This window comes from Nicotiana tabacum, chromosome 24 (assembly GCF_000715075.1).
Source record: "Nicotiana tabacum cultivar K326 chromosome 24, ASM71507v2, whole genome shotgun sequence".
In the NCBI taxonomy this organism is placed as follows: domain Eukaryota; kingdom Viridiplantae; phylum Streptophyta; class Magnoliopsida; order Solanales; family Solanaceae; genus Nicotiana; species Nicotiana tabacum.
Window position 1 is genome coordinate 97,511,985 of NC_134103.1, and position 15,084 is coordinate 97,527,068.

Below are 15,084 nucleotides of genomic sequence, written 5' to 3' on the forward strand. Positions count from 1 at the left end.
CACATAAGATGCATCAGGATAGTCTTGTAATTTTCAGGTACACCTGTCCTAGACGGACCCAACCCCTGTGTTGAGTCTCTAAAGTCAAATGCACGTGATGCAAACAAACGTTCTTACTAGGGATTCGGCATGAGGCTATGTTATTCTAGGTTTAAAATCATGTGGGGAGTGTTTTAGACCTGGCTTACCCAAGCGGACAGCTCGAGCCGAGGTGGGGGCAACATACCGGGAGCACGAAAGTCTACCCGGCCTAGTTACTGATCCAGCCTCGTTCTATTTGGTATGACCTCTAACAGAAAAGTGGGCCATGCGCACGTGTACCCCATAAATTCAAAAGACTCAAAAAGGAGGCGTAAGAAGGCAGTTTATATAGTTCAAATAATATCAAAGCGGTAAATGATCACAGAACCCTCTAACATTTATGTAACTAAATAGTTTTTTAAAATAAAAAGGAAAAAATCAAAATTTTCGTAATGAGTGATCTTGCCTTGAATGTTTTATGTTAAAAAATCTAATATTTAATTTAATATTTATATAAAAATATCGTCGAAGAGGCCCTATTAGAATACCCATGATGGAGGGTGGGCTGATGAGGGCGGGTCAAGCAAGATGACATGTTTCTAGGCTGGCAAGCTTCTAAAGAAGGGGTGCATATGTCACCTTAGGCGAATCCCACATCGGAATGGGAGAAAAAAATAAAGAGTTATATAAGGCATGATATAAGTTCACATGCTATGCGCGCTTTTAGGGCTTGAGATTGCATAGCCCGAAAGACAAATATGTGTGGGTCTAGGCCTAAAGCGGACAATACGTGTCGTGGGCATGGCAAATATGATATCAAAGCCGAATCTCTCTCAGTACGATGACGGTGGAGCAAATCTCAGCGAGGGCACTGCGTCCCGGCCTCCCGGGGGTGAAATGCGATGCCCATGACAGAGGATAGGCTGACAAGGGCGGGTCAAGCAGGACTGACAGGCTTCTAGGCTGGCAAGCTTCTCAAGAAGGGGTGCACATGTCACCTTAGGCAAATTCCACATCGGAATGGGAGAGGAAAATGAAGAGCTACATATACAAGGCATGGCATAAGTTCACATAGTACGCGCACTTTTAGAGCTCGAGGTGGTGATGCCTGGAAGACAAACTCGTGCGTGCCTAAGCCCAAAGTGGACAATACGTGTCATGGGTTTGGGTCGTGACTCCTATCTACCAAGAATCACGTTTTAACTCCCATTAATGTTATGTGTGAAGTTTTTTTTAGTTTGAGTTACTTTCTTCCTATATAACTAATCGTAACATGTGGAGTATATATCGGTTAATGCATCCATTCACCAGAAGAAAAACATACCAAGAGGAAAAAGGTAAATTAGTAGAAAAATAAATCGCCTAAAGCACACATAATACGTAAGTACAATTCTACTAAAGGTTCATTTGAGTATGAAAGTTTCATGATGGTGTGTTATGTTTGTACATTTGTGGTTGGGCGTAAGTGTATTTTTATTAGCGTGTATTACTTTGTTTGGGAAACTTTTTTTTGGGGGGGGGGGGGGAGGGGGAGGGGGGTGGGGGGGGTTGAGAAAAGGAGAAGAAATAGAAAGAAAATGTAGGGGTGAAAAAAAATAAAACTAAAATAAGGGGTTGGGGAGGGGTATAATTGTTCCATTTTATATATTTCAAGGGCAATTTTTGATCCATTCTAGAAAAGGGGAGGGGTAAGGTGGGGTATGCCAGGTGGGTTTTAAAAAAGAGAAAATAACGTTTTTGAATAAAAAATTCAAAAATTGGTCCTTTTAGGTCAGGACAAGGACACAAATAATGCCAACGGTTAATGGAAGATAAATGTGTCCCATTTCAAATAATCAATGGGCAATTTTGAACCATTTTCATTTGAGCAATAAGAACACATGTAAGGAGCATACGTGACTATTTAGCTAGCGTTTGGCAATAAATTTTTAAATTTGTTCTGAAAAATCTGATTTTGGTGAAATTTGGTTTGAAGTTGAAAATGTGTTTGGACATCAGTTTTCAAAACATATTTCCCAAATTTATTTTGAAAAAACATAAAACATGACTTATACTCACAAGTTCTAAAAACTATCACAAATACCCAACAGTACCATTATCAATAACATTTATTATATTATCGCAAACCATAGTCCTGAACATAAATAAATTTGATACAAAATTATCATTTTTATAATGAACTACATGATACACTATCAGGTGACCGAGAAGACGAAGCAACATTGTTACAAAATAATAAATTGTGGGCTCTTTTATAAAATACAAAAGTTTGGGGCAATTTTTAAAAAATATAATAGTGATATTTTGGCCCAAAACCAGCACTGGTTTTGGGATTTGGGATTTTGTCAAAATGTAGGCAAAATCTATGGCCAAACATGTATTTGCCAAATAAAATCCAAATTTATTTTGGCAAAATCTATGGCCAAACGGGTCCTTAATAGCTTTGACACCACTGACCAGTCTCACCTGATGGAGGTGAGAACCACGTCCTGCTAGGTAGATTATTTTGTCTCCGTGGCATTTAATCAAAATAATATGTATCTTTTAACTTGTTAAGTTCAATATTTTTTCGATCATCTATTTCAGGCCAAATATTATAAAAGATTCGTTTGGAACTCCACAATTTAGACTAAAAAACTTTTTATTTGACAAAAAATAAAAAAATTCAGCCAAACTTCTTACAAATTTGGCCTCGAAAATAAGAAATGCACAACTAAAATAAAAATTATTGCGTATAAAGTAGAAATAAAAAGAAACACATCGTTAGAACTTTGTTGTTTTGTTTAAAATTTTCTTATTTTGGCTAAAGAAAAAACTGAAGTTCCAGCCATTTTTTTACAGAATTGGTCTGAATAAATGAAAGATGCAGTTGAAATAAATAGTCATGGCATGTAAAAAAAATAATTTAAAAAAATACAAAGTGGAAAACTAATATGCATTTTATTTTAACAAGAAGCAAGAGAAACAAATAAACTATTGTATATGTTTATGTGGCAATTAACGATTGAAAACTACCCGATGGAAGCTGACATTTTGATTTTTTTTTTCTTTACTCAGAGACGCCTAAAAGAAAGGGTATTTAGAGGCTGAGCTAGATAAGTTGTTTGATGAAATCCATTATATATATATATATATATATATATATATATATATATATATATATATATATATATATATATATATATATATATATATTATGAAAACCGAAGTTTCTTCTATTTATGAGTTCGAAAGTAAATTTAGAACTCTATACTTTAAATCCTGGCTCCGACTCAAAGTGACATCCATGCTCTTTATCATATCAACGTTTAGGGGATAAAGACTATCAAATAGTTAAGATGTTATTGGGATAATTAATTACTAAAAGTTCATATGTATACTGAATAAGTCGTGTCTAACTTAGAGAAGGAATGAGGTATTCTGCCTTTCGTCTTTGCTACTACTAATTAATTAGGATGGTGATCTAACTTTACCAAAAAAAATAATATTACGAGACTCCTCATATTGATACAAGTACATGTATATTAGCTTTGGTTCCTTCACTTTGAGGAGTAGAAGCAAAATCAATATTCGTCGTCCTTTCTCAAGACCATTCATGGTCAACTCTTCCTTTCTTTGACCTCTCACGCTTTCTTTTGAATAATCCTTACATTAGTTAACTTTAATTTGTTAATTTATTCTTCTCCTTTTGAGGTGAATAAACTGATGGGTGGTCTAAGTGGTTGTTATTTGATGGTGCGCTAACCTCAACAACTTATTTTATTCTTATAAATGATTTTTTATTTGTCAATTTCATAAGTTTGATTCTTAGGAAATATTACGGCCAAATACATACACATCCCCCTTAAATCTGGCTCCAGTTTTCATTTTGACACTTATTCTTTGCCTAGTACCTACTGAACACTTTATGTTATTTAAAACTTTGCCTATTAAACACATTAGGTGACATGGAATAGTACGTGTTTCTTACTTTAAATTAGGCACGTAAAAATGACTTAAAGATACTTAATGTCTTATAAGTTAATGTCTTATAAGTTTGATAAAAGTAAGTGGGCCTCTCTTTCTTCTCTAACTTGGGCACCTCCAGATTGTTCTTCCAATCTCCAACATTTTCTTTGAGCGATAGATAGTTCAGATCTCCTAGGCAACTCCCCAAACTAGCTGTAGCTCATAAACAGTGATATTCTAATGGGGTTATAACCAATGGTGCATAGGAAATTCACTCAATCCTTCGTGTTCGATATCATATAAACTAGATTCAGATGAAGTGCTTTGTTCGAATCCACGTGCCAGACTCACGAGACCAGACTAAATTCTTTTCCGTCGCAAGATTTGTAAAGGTTTGTCGGAGTTGTCAACGTTGTAAGCTGTTGTCACGAGGGACAATTTGATATCGCAGATATAATGTTAGATTCCACTCTTCTTTGGTTAATTTCCAAGTCGGTTGGCATAATGGATCCGGTCCAACCGGCTCCAATAACGTCGGGTTTAAGGATCTCCGACATCACAATTATTTTTTGAGACAGACATATACAAAGTTGTCATGAAACTCTAAAAGGCAATTTGTTTGGTTGTAGAAAACTTGCCGGAATTTTTTTGATCGGAAATAATGGGGTTGTCGGAAATTTTTTTTTATCGATTAATATTTGTCATTTGGATCTTTTTCCAGCCAACACTTTCTTTTCTGATCTAGATTAATTTATTTAGTGAAAAGAGCGAAGAAAATAACAGATGTGAGATTAGGGGTTGAAAAAGGGTTCAGTAAGTTCCGGCGAAGCAACATGGAGTTTAGCAAGCTAAATTTTATAATAGATAAGTAGAAAGGGAAAAAAAGAGAAGAAAAAATGAATAAGGTTGTGGTTTAGAGAGCCACGTGTCTTCCCCTAATTTGTTCCCTTGTCCATGTCATAGGCGATTAACAACATGCTCCTTAAAATGTTTAGAGATGCTGAGAATGTGTTTAATAAATACAGTTTTGAGTAACATGAAGTATTCAATAGGTACTAAGCAAAGAATAGATGTCAAAATGGAAATTGAAGCTAAGTTTAAGGGCCGTCTATATATTTGGCCAAATATTACCAAACAAAACTTACAAGGCAAAGAGCCACAAATTGGTAGGAAAATGATTTAATGACAACAAAATTCATTGCATGATTTTGAATTTTTTTGGTTCAAGAAATCAGAAGGCATGAAGGTAGGGCAAATAAGTACATTTGTTAGACAGTATATGACTTGGCTCTTCTAATTTAAAGATTAAATGCGATGTTGTGAAATTAGCAAAACGCCACATCCCCTTTCTTTTTCTTTGAGATTAGGATCTACTAGTTATGATGTCATCCGTTGTTTGTTTTTTTTCTTCTCATTTAGTTACCATAAGAGCTATTGTGCGCATTAAATAGTAATCCTAGCTCTCTCACAAAAGTGTTTTAATTATTAAATTTTAAGCCTTAAAAAGTAATTTAGAGAGGTTAATGGGAATAGACTCTTAATTTGCTGATGATAATCAGCTGGCCTCTTCTTGTTAAACTTCAACAATTAATAAAATGACTGAGAACTTCAGTAAACACGCTATACAACTGAACAAACCATTTTCTTAATTTAATTAATTTTGAACTCATGCAAAAAATGAGTGTCTGTATGTCTTTTTTAATCTTTCATAAATTCCAATTGTTTTCAGGCACGCTAGAAATTTTCATGTTTTGTAAATATGAGATTAAACTAGCTAGTTTTGTAAATTTTCATGTTAAATTTTCATAAATATTAATCTGGATGTGCTTCAATACTATTAATTGGATTGCATCCGATATAAGTGTCGAACAGTCGAACGACCTCGGCAGAAACGTTATTAACAAAGAAAGTACGTACAGTATTTTCTTGACTTAGAAAATAAATGGTAGGCAATTAAATTATAGTATTTGGTCAAGCATGCCCTCTCCTAGACTAGAGGAACTAAATACTACTGTATTAAATATAGTATCCGATTAAAGCGGAAAAAAGGAAAACTCAGCAAACATTTTGCTAAATATACAACTCCATATAAAATCCTAAAAACGACGAAATGTAATACTCTCTCAAGATTATTTATTGCTTCCTCAAGATTAGATCATCGCTTTTGAAAAGGGAAAAATATGGACAAATAGTGTAGGGGTTCAAAAGTATGGACAGACATGCAAAACTCGTTTATAATGGCAATAAGAGCTTTGTGATATTTGCAAATTATCTTTTATCTTTGTCAGAATAATATATATTACTTCTTTAATATTGGGTACTATCAATACATCAAGAATTGTTCTGCCAAAGATTCCCAAGTTCTTCCGCTGAATAAATCTTCGAACTTTCAAATTTATATAAGTGAAATAAGAATAAATGAATGCAAATTCTTCAGAAAACTAAGTTCCATGTTCCTAATAACAATTGACTCGGAGGTTTAAGTTGGGAAACACCTTGGATCCAGTTGAGAGTTGGTCAAGAAAGAAATGAATAGAATAGGGTTTCTTAGGCCTATAAATTAAGCTAGGATATATGAAAACATGGAAATGAGAGTATATATAGGAGATGTGTCATAAATGTATGTCCTTAAGTCATGATATGTTTCTTATCATAATCAAGCTATAAAGTTTCATAGTTAAAGGAAGAACTTATAAGTTCGATATATGGACTGATGACAAGAATTTGCAGGAGTTTGGACATGCAAGTTGTACGTTGGTCTACTCTCACTACTCAATTTACATACGAAATGAGGTTCGATTGTGTGGTTATTACAACGTTACTTCATGTCCAAAAATGTTTTGCTTTACTTTATTTTTAAAAACATTGCCGGTGTATAGTATATATACGTATTATTTTCCAAAAAAGAAAGTACTATTATTTACTTATATTTTGGGTGAATGTTTGATGAAGTATGGAGTCGGGTAACACCCTTGTAGAAGGGTTGTCTTAGCCACAGCCTACCCTGATTCTTGATCAACGGTTAGTTATACGGCTTGAACACGTAACCTATAAGTGGAGCCAAATATTTTTATTTTCATAAATTGAAGCTAATGATCGATAGCGAAATTATAGTCAAACGTGTACGTTTTCCAGACTATAGGATAATAGGAACCAAGTCCCATAATAGAATCCTGTCAAAGTGAAAAACTTACTTCTAGATCAAATGCAGACTGTAACAAAAAAGAAGAAAAAAGATAATTAGAAATGTTTCTGTACACTGTAGAGTGTAGATACAAAAGTAGAGAGAAAAACCATTAATTATATAGGCATGTCTTCCATGTCATATTAAAACTTTTAGACATTTTATCTTTTTCCTTGTTAAAGATCTTCTATGACATTGGCAAATCATATTCTTATCTGTTTAATGTGAAGCAATCCTAGTAATAAGACATTTCAAGTGACAAGGGACGAGGTAAATTTTCTCTCAGATTTCAATTACGTTTGCTCGTAGAAAGAGACAGCTCCTTTTTTTCTCTGTTTTTTTTCTTTCCAATTTTGTTAGCAATTTCTTTAAAATCAGAGCGAGATAGCAACTTACGTAAGAAGTATTATTTCAACACTAAAAGACAAGGATGGTTGTTTTATTTATCTAGATTTTGCAACTTATTTTTAAACACGTGGTGCTTATGACTTTGTATTAAAAATGAATTTATCTATCCTAATTATTTGGGAAATGTCTCATTCCAGATTCTGTGATGTCTTCATTTTCGTTTTGGTCAATTGTTAGTGGTATTCTTGAAAACATACAATAGGAGGTCACGGGTCAAGCCGTGTAAATAGTCTCTTGCAAAAATATAGGGTAAGGCTGTATACAATATACCCTTGTGGTCCGACCCTTTCCCCAGACCCTGCGCATAGCCGAAACTTAGTGCACCGGGCTGCCCTTTATTCTTGAAAACATAACAATAGTTATGTTAGCACCAAAATTTAAGAGGAAAAAAAATAAAAAATAGCCGGATTTACAAATGTTAATTGAAAATCAATTATAATTTCAGAATTAATTAAAATTTAATCATTTTTTCATGTGAAAATAAAATATGAACAAAATACCATAAAAAATCCAAAAAATAAATCTGACATAATATGTTGGAGCTTAAATTTTTTATATATAAGACTCCAACATAATGTGCTGGAATTCATAATGTGCTGAAATTCTAACATAATGTGCATGAGTTCCATAATCCATCATATTACGCTGAAACTTTCATTGTTTCAACTAGGGATACTTTTGTCCAGATTTTATTTCGTATTAAATAGTGGCTATTTTTCAATAAATTTATAAATACTGGCTACTTTTCAATAAATACCTGTAAAAATGGCTACGCCATGCCATTTAGACAAATTTAAGACATATTGGACTGAGTATGTGATTGGACCGTGGTCCATTAAAACAAAATGTCAAAGGACCTCTATATCCTGTTATCAGATACCAAATGGGCCATACAAATAAAATAGTTTGAAGCCCATAATCACTCTTACACAAATCATAACTTGAAGGGATTTTTACCTTCCTATATACACTATATGAAACATTATTATCCTCCCTACTCAAGTTTCAATTTAATTACATGAGCATATACAATTTACCAATTATATACATTTTAGGTATTAAATGAGATATCAATTAATTCCTTTAATCACGCTAACGCACCCCCCCCCCCCCCCACACACACGTTTCTCTGCCCACACCCCCACGATTCTGATATCCTCTTCCTCCATTAACACTTTCTTCCATTTTTGTTCAAAAATCTCTTGCAATATCTCTCTCAAATTTTCTGATTTCTCTCTCAAAATCCCAACGAAATCGTTATTGCTTCTAATTTTCTTTCCCTTACGATGAAGAAGAAAAGAACTCCGAGAAAAAGCCCTAAAAAAGCTACTGATTGTGATATTCCTACTTTTAATTTGGGTGCTTTCTCATAGGAATTACCCAAAAAATGGTGAAATCCAGACATGCAACACCAGATAGAAAGTCTAAGATTTCCCTCCGTGAAGCTAGGGCAGAGGCTCGAACAAAACTCAAGCATGACATGGATGCTGCTGAAACTTTGACATCTGCTAAATCAGTAAAACGGAAGGGTAAAGAAATTGCTCGTGATGATAATTTCGTCAAAAAAGAAGTTATTCTGAACCCTGCAAAAAAAAAATTCAAAGTTTCTCCTACTGACAAACCTTCAAAAAAGAAGAAGGTTAAAAAATCTTCTAGAAAGTTGTTTTCATTCTCATCCTGGTATCTATATTTTTTTGTTCTGTAATTTTAGAAATTTTGTCTACATTGTGTATATTTCTTGTTGTTTATCAATTTTTATACATATTTCAGGAAATTGTAGATTTGTTGTATATTATTTAAAATAATTTTGTTAAGATATGTATTACATGATTTAGTTAGTTTTATTGGTTAATTTTTGCTCTATTTGTAGATGTTAATTTCATTTTCTAGAAACAAATTGTATATATTATGTCTAGTTGTTTGTTTTTTCCCTAATTTTTAAATGTAGGTTACTTTCTAGTTTCTTGCTCTAAACATAAAATTGTTAGTTCATTTGTAGCTTCACTGTAGTTCAGTTGTTGTTATTGTTTATTAATTTTGTAATTTATTTGTCTGCAATGTATTACTATTTTCTAGCTATAGATAAAATATAGCAGAATTATTATTATTTTATTTTTTGTCTTTAAACATGTTTTATTAACTTTTTTATTCATTTGGTACAAAATCGGACATTCTTTTGCACCACATGATTTTGATTATGGTATCCTTAGGTTTCAAACATTATCCGACCATGCTGTTCCTGTCTAATGGGCTAAAAGTGTTTAAGAAGACATGTTTTGGGCACTTTCTTCGCATGCCCAAAATATATATCCAAAATCAGGCAATTCACCTTTTTGATGAAGTATGAATTGAACACATCCGAGTCTGATTTTTTCACAGCAGAGATGAAGGGCGAGAGGCTGAACTTTTGGGTTGAAACGAGTAGAGTGACGAAGCACATACCTCTGAGATTAAACCTTGAATATTAATATTGAATTGAAAAGAGAGGAAGTTTTGAGATGATTTTGAGGAATGTGGAAGTAGGAAAGAGTTGCTTCTATTGTTTGGGCAGAAGTGGTTTTGTTCTTTAGTTCCAGTATTTTAATTAGACGGGCAATTACCTGGTGAAATGTGATCGCATAATGGTCCAGATTTCGCGAAGAACAAAAATTTCCCTCACAGTCGCGATCGTGTTTCCTCTTCTGCGATCGAATAAGGTAAGAGAAATAATTGTTCTACGCGAACACTTTGCTTTCACGCGATCGCGGTTCTCTGCAATTTTCCTCAGCTACTGGTTTTAGGCTTTTCGGGCACTTAGACCTGCTCAAATCAACTCCAAAAATTCTAAAACATGGCAGATTAGTCAAAAACAATAAACTAAGCTATTCTAAAAAAGAAAATGTCAAAAATGACTAAAATATTTGAAAATGATAGGTGTGTGCTTGGCCAATGTACGACCGTATTTTTAGTCGCATAACCGTTATGCAGTTTGTAGAATTGGCATTCCACCGCCTTTTTGAGCGACCATAGCTAACGAACTTTTAACTCATTCCACGACCAATATGCGGTCTGCATAACCACAATGCGATCGCATTATTTTGCCGCAGAAAAGCAAGCTTAGCCATTTTTTTATCACTTTCCCTGCACTCTAAGACACACCCACACACAACAAAATGTTCAACAAAAATAACTAACCTACAAAAATAAATATCTAACAACAACAATTGAAAACGATGGGTTGCTTCCCACCAAATGCCGTATTTTACGTCGTGGTACGACGCGAATCAACTTTACCACTTTTTTCTCCACTTGAAAGATATGAATTGGGCACCTAACTTGGAATCAACCTTGTGACCACGAGCAGCAGTGGGTGGTAAGTTGATGATCAAGACAAATGCCATTTGCTTCATTTTGCATTTATTGGCTTTCACATGAGGAATGTCATTTTGCCTTCTTGTACCTTCAAATTGTAAGATGTATAGACATTACCTCTCCTCTTCTCAATCCCTCGTTGACTCGTGTAGTTCAATTCTCATATCACCACACAATTCCAATGTTGAGAAATGCTTGGAATGTAACATCAAGCCTCCAAATTGCAATTCTTTCCGGATTTTGTCATCCTTTTGGTCCCCCAAACTAGAGTTAAATTCAACGAGCCAAGAACCACTTTAGAAACAGGGATTCTAACAAACAAATAGGTCAAGAAGATACCGAACCTCAACACATCATAAATATGATCATTGGTGGAGTCGACATCCCACAAGGGGCCAATGATGAAACACACCAGAATTTCTGTCACCAGAGAGAAACGAACTCGAGACTACATACCTGAAGGAACCTTATCCTCCAGCGATGAGGATGCGAAAGGGATCATACAACCTTACAATGATGCTCTGGTAATATCTGTACTCGTAAATATCACTAGAATAAAATATGTGTTAATTGATCCGGGTATATCGGCCAACATTATTTGATCGAAGGTTGTAGAACAGCTCGGTCTACAAAATATGATCACTGTCATGGGCTACTTTCCATCATCAACCCATGACCCCTTGGACGCACCCCGTGGCGTCCCGGTAAGCCTCCCAACACCTAGCGCCATAGTCAGCCCCGTGGTCTCGGCAGCGCCAAGTGACAAGCGAGCATGTGCCTCTGTCGCCCCACCGATAATCAGTGCCAGCGCCCAGCGGCTGGCGAATGCCATCAGCGCTGCGCGCACCGACAATGTCGCGCGCGCAGACCCAATGCCAAGCACCAGTGCCCCGCCGCTGGCAGATCCAAATAGTGTCGCGCGCGCCCACAGCAATGCGCGCGCAGACCCTGAAGCTCAAGACAAAGTTGCTGCCATCGGACTTGCTTCCATAGAAGACTAAGTCCTTTTCATTGTAATTATAGAGTAGTTTTACTTCATTCATTTTCAGTGTGCTTCTACAGCTTTCTTAGGTTAACTCATGTAACTTTGGTTTATTTTTTTTAAGCATTATTAAGGGGGACCAAAGCATTCAAACAATTCTCTGTACTGGTGTCTCTCCCCCCCCGACACCGCATTGCATCTTGTAATAGCTTTCATCATCATCAATACAATCATCAGCTTTCATCATCAATTGCTCATTTTTCGCTCCTCAATTGCTCACGACATTGGTTTTTCCGTACGGTACTGACAATCTAGTCTAGCGTACGGCGAGGACCTCGGTTGGAACATAGCAACCGCACTGACATCGGTTGCTTAGCCTTACGTCGCCCTTCCCAGGAACTTCAGGAAGGCGCCGCGTGACAGTTGGTATCAGAGCCTAGGCTCGACATCGGACGAGGGAACTCGTTGCCATCATCATCACCATTTCTGACCATGGTGAATTACGGGGATCGCATCACGACCCTAGAAGAGACGGTTGACGCATTACGGCCCATCGTGGATACGTTTCCTGATCTAAAAACCAGCCTAGTGCAGGATGACTTGGACCGCAGAATGCGGCAGGCAGAAATTGACATAGCAAACATCAGTCAAGACTCTGAGGAAGACCGGGAAACGGCTGCCGTCGAGGCAACCAAAATTCATGGCAAATTTGAGGACCTCCAACAGGAGCGTGCCGAGGATTTAGCCCATTGGGAACTAGAGGCAGACAGACAGACCGTCATGCAGCAAACCATAGACAACTTGAAAGGCCACCTCAATGTTGTCAATGCTGCCCTTCAAAGCCTGCTCAAAGGAGGCGAAAACCACATCAGGGGTGCCATGAACATTGCCCCCATGCCACAAAAGCTGAAAATTCCGGAGCCCAAGCCATACAACGGAGCCCGGGACGCTAAAGAAGTGGAAAACTTCATCTTCGACATCGAACAATACTTCGATGCCGTTGGACAGTTGGAGAAATCCAAGAAGGTAGCAACTGCTGCCATGTATCTTCAAGGCGATGCAAAACTCTGGTGGCGAGTCAAATATGAAGCCATCAGGGCTGGTGAAGATACTCTCCAGACATGGGCAGAACTGAAGTCCGCCATACGCCTACAGTTCTTCCCCGAAAACATGGAATACAATGCACGGAGAAAGTTGCGTGAACTCCCTCACACCAGGTCGGTGCGGGACTACGTGCGTGAATTCTCCGCACTACTCATGCTAAACATACGGGATATGGGGGACAAAGACAAACTGTTCGCATTCATAGAAGGTTTGAAACCTCATGCTCGTATGGAGCTACAAAGACAATGGGTAGATACCCTGCCCAAGGCCATTCAAGCTGCAGAGTGCCTTGGGGATTACCAGTTGGAAACTCAGAAGGATAGGCCCCAGCCGCCTATCCGAGGGGGATACAACGGGAGCCAACCTAGCAACGGTGGCCCCAACAGAAACGGAGGAGATCGAGGTGCATCCAAATCTAAGACTCCTTCCTCAAGCAGCAACAATGTTGCATCAGTCAACAACAATCAGGGGAGAAAGCCCCCATCAGAATGCCGTCATTGCGGCGGGGAACATTGGAACAATCAATGCCCCAATACAAAAATCAATGCTCAACAAACTGTTGACGATGATGAGTCAGATCAGGACGACTCAGTCGGCGAAGAACAGGTAGGGGCCTTCAACGCATTTGTTAGCTCCATTCATGATACCTTGGCGGGAACCAGTGCTGGCAACCCCAAGAAGAAGGCATTCCCAATCGACAAGAAAGGGAAAGGAAAGGCGGACGAGAGGCCTCCCACATCAAAAAAGAGGACCTTAATGTTCGTTGATATGAAAGTAAACGGCAGACCTATTCGGGCATTGATAGACATGGGTGCTAGCCACAACTACCTGGCCTCAACTCAGGTGCAACGCCTCGGTCTAGTAGTGCAAAAATGCAAGGGTCGTGTCAAGGCTATCAACTCTCCATCTCACCAAGTGAGTGGAATAGCCAAAGAAGTGCCAATCAGGCTTAGCCCATACAAGGGAATATTCGACCTACACATAGCTATCATCGATGACTTCGAAGTGATAGTGGGATTGGAATTCCTCAGGCAGACCAACACCATCCCGGTACCATATGCCAACATGCTCCTAATAATGGGAGACAACGAGGCCAGACCCCACACTATACCGTGCATATCCAAGAATATGGCTGCTGGAAACATCACAGCCATGCAGTTTAAGGAGGGAACCAATAGACCTGAACCCACAGTTCCGGCTGCCCTCAACATCATCAAACAGACATCACATCATCGGGGTCCAACAGCTCATGGCGCCCCTCATTTTGTGAAGACTTGTCAAGCATTCCAAAAGGACAAGTCGGATCACTCAGCACAAGCGGAACTCTTGGAGCCGCTACCTGTCCCACAGAGACCTTGGGAAAGCATTTCCCTGAATTTCATCACAGGATTACCCAAGGTTGGAAATCATGCAACCATCATGGTGGTAGTAGACCAATTTTCCAAGTATGCTACCTTCATCGCAGCCCCACAGAACATATCAGCAGAAGATACAGCTCGACTCTTCTTCTCTCATGTTGTCAAACATTGGGGTATGCCCAGCAACATCATTAGTGACTGAGACCCACGCTTCACTAGCAAGTTTTGGACCCAACTCTTCAGTTGCCTCGGATCCAAATTGAGTTACAACTCAAATCATCATCATCAGCAAACATATGATCAAACAGACCGGTTCAATGACATGCTGGAGGAATATCTCCGCCAATTTGCAACCGGTTCACAAACACATTGGGTGAAGCTTCTGGATGCTGCTCAACTGTGTTTCTATTCACAAAAGTGCGCCGATACAAACAAAAGCGCTTTTGAAATTGTTATCGGACAGCAACCGCTACTCCCACAAAATGTGAATGCACCAGACATGCCATCATCTCATCGAGCTGCCAGTTTCTCGACAGAATGGGAGCAAACTTTGAAGATAGTACGGAGCTATCTTGTCAAATCCCAAGAGAGGGCAATGAGGTATGCCGAACAAAACCGTCTCTTTGCCCAGCATCAAGCAGGGGACAAAGTGATGGTAAGAACCCCGAGGCGGAACTTGTTTGCAAAGAGGACCCAAGATCCTCGCCTATTGCAAAACTACATCGGGC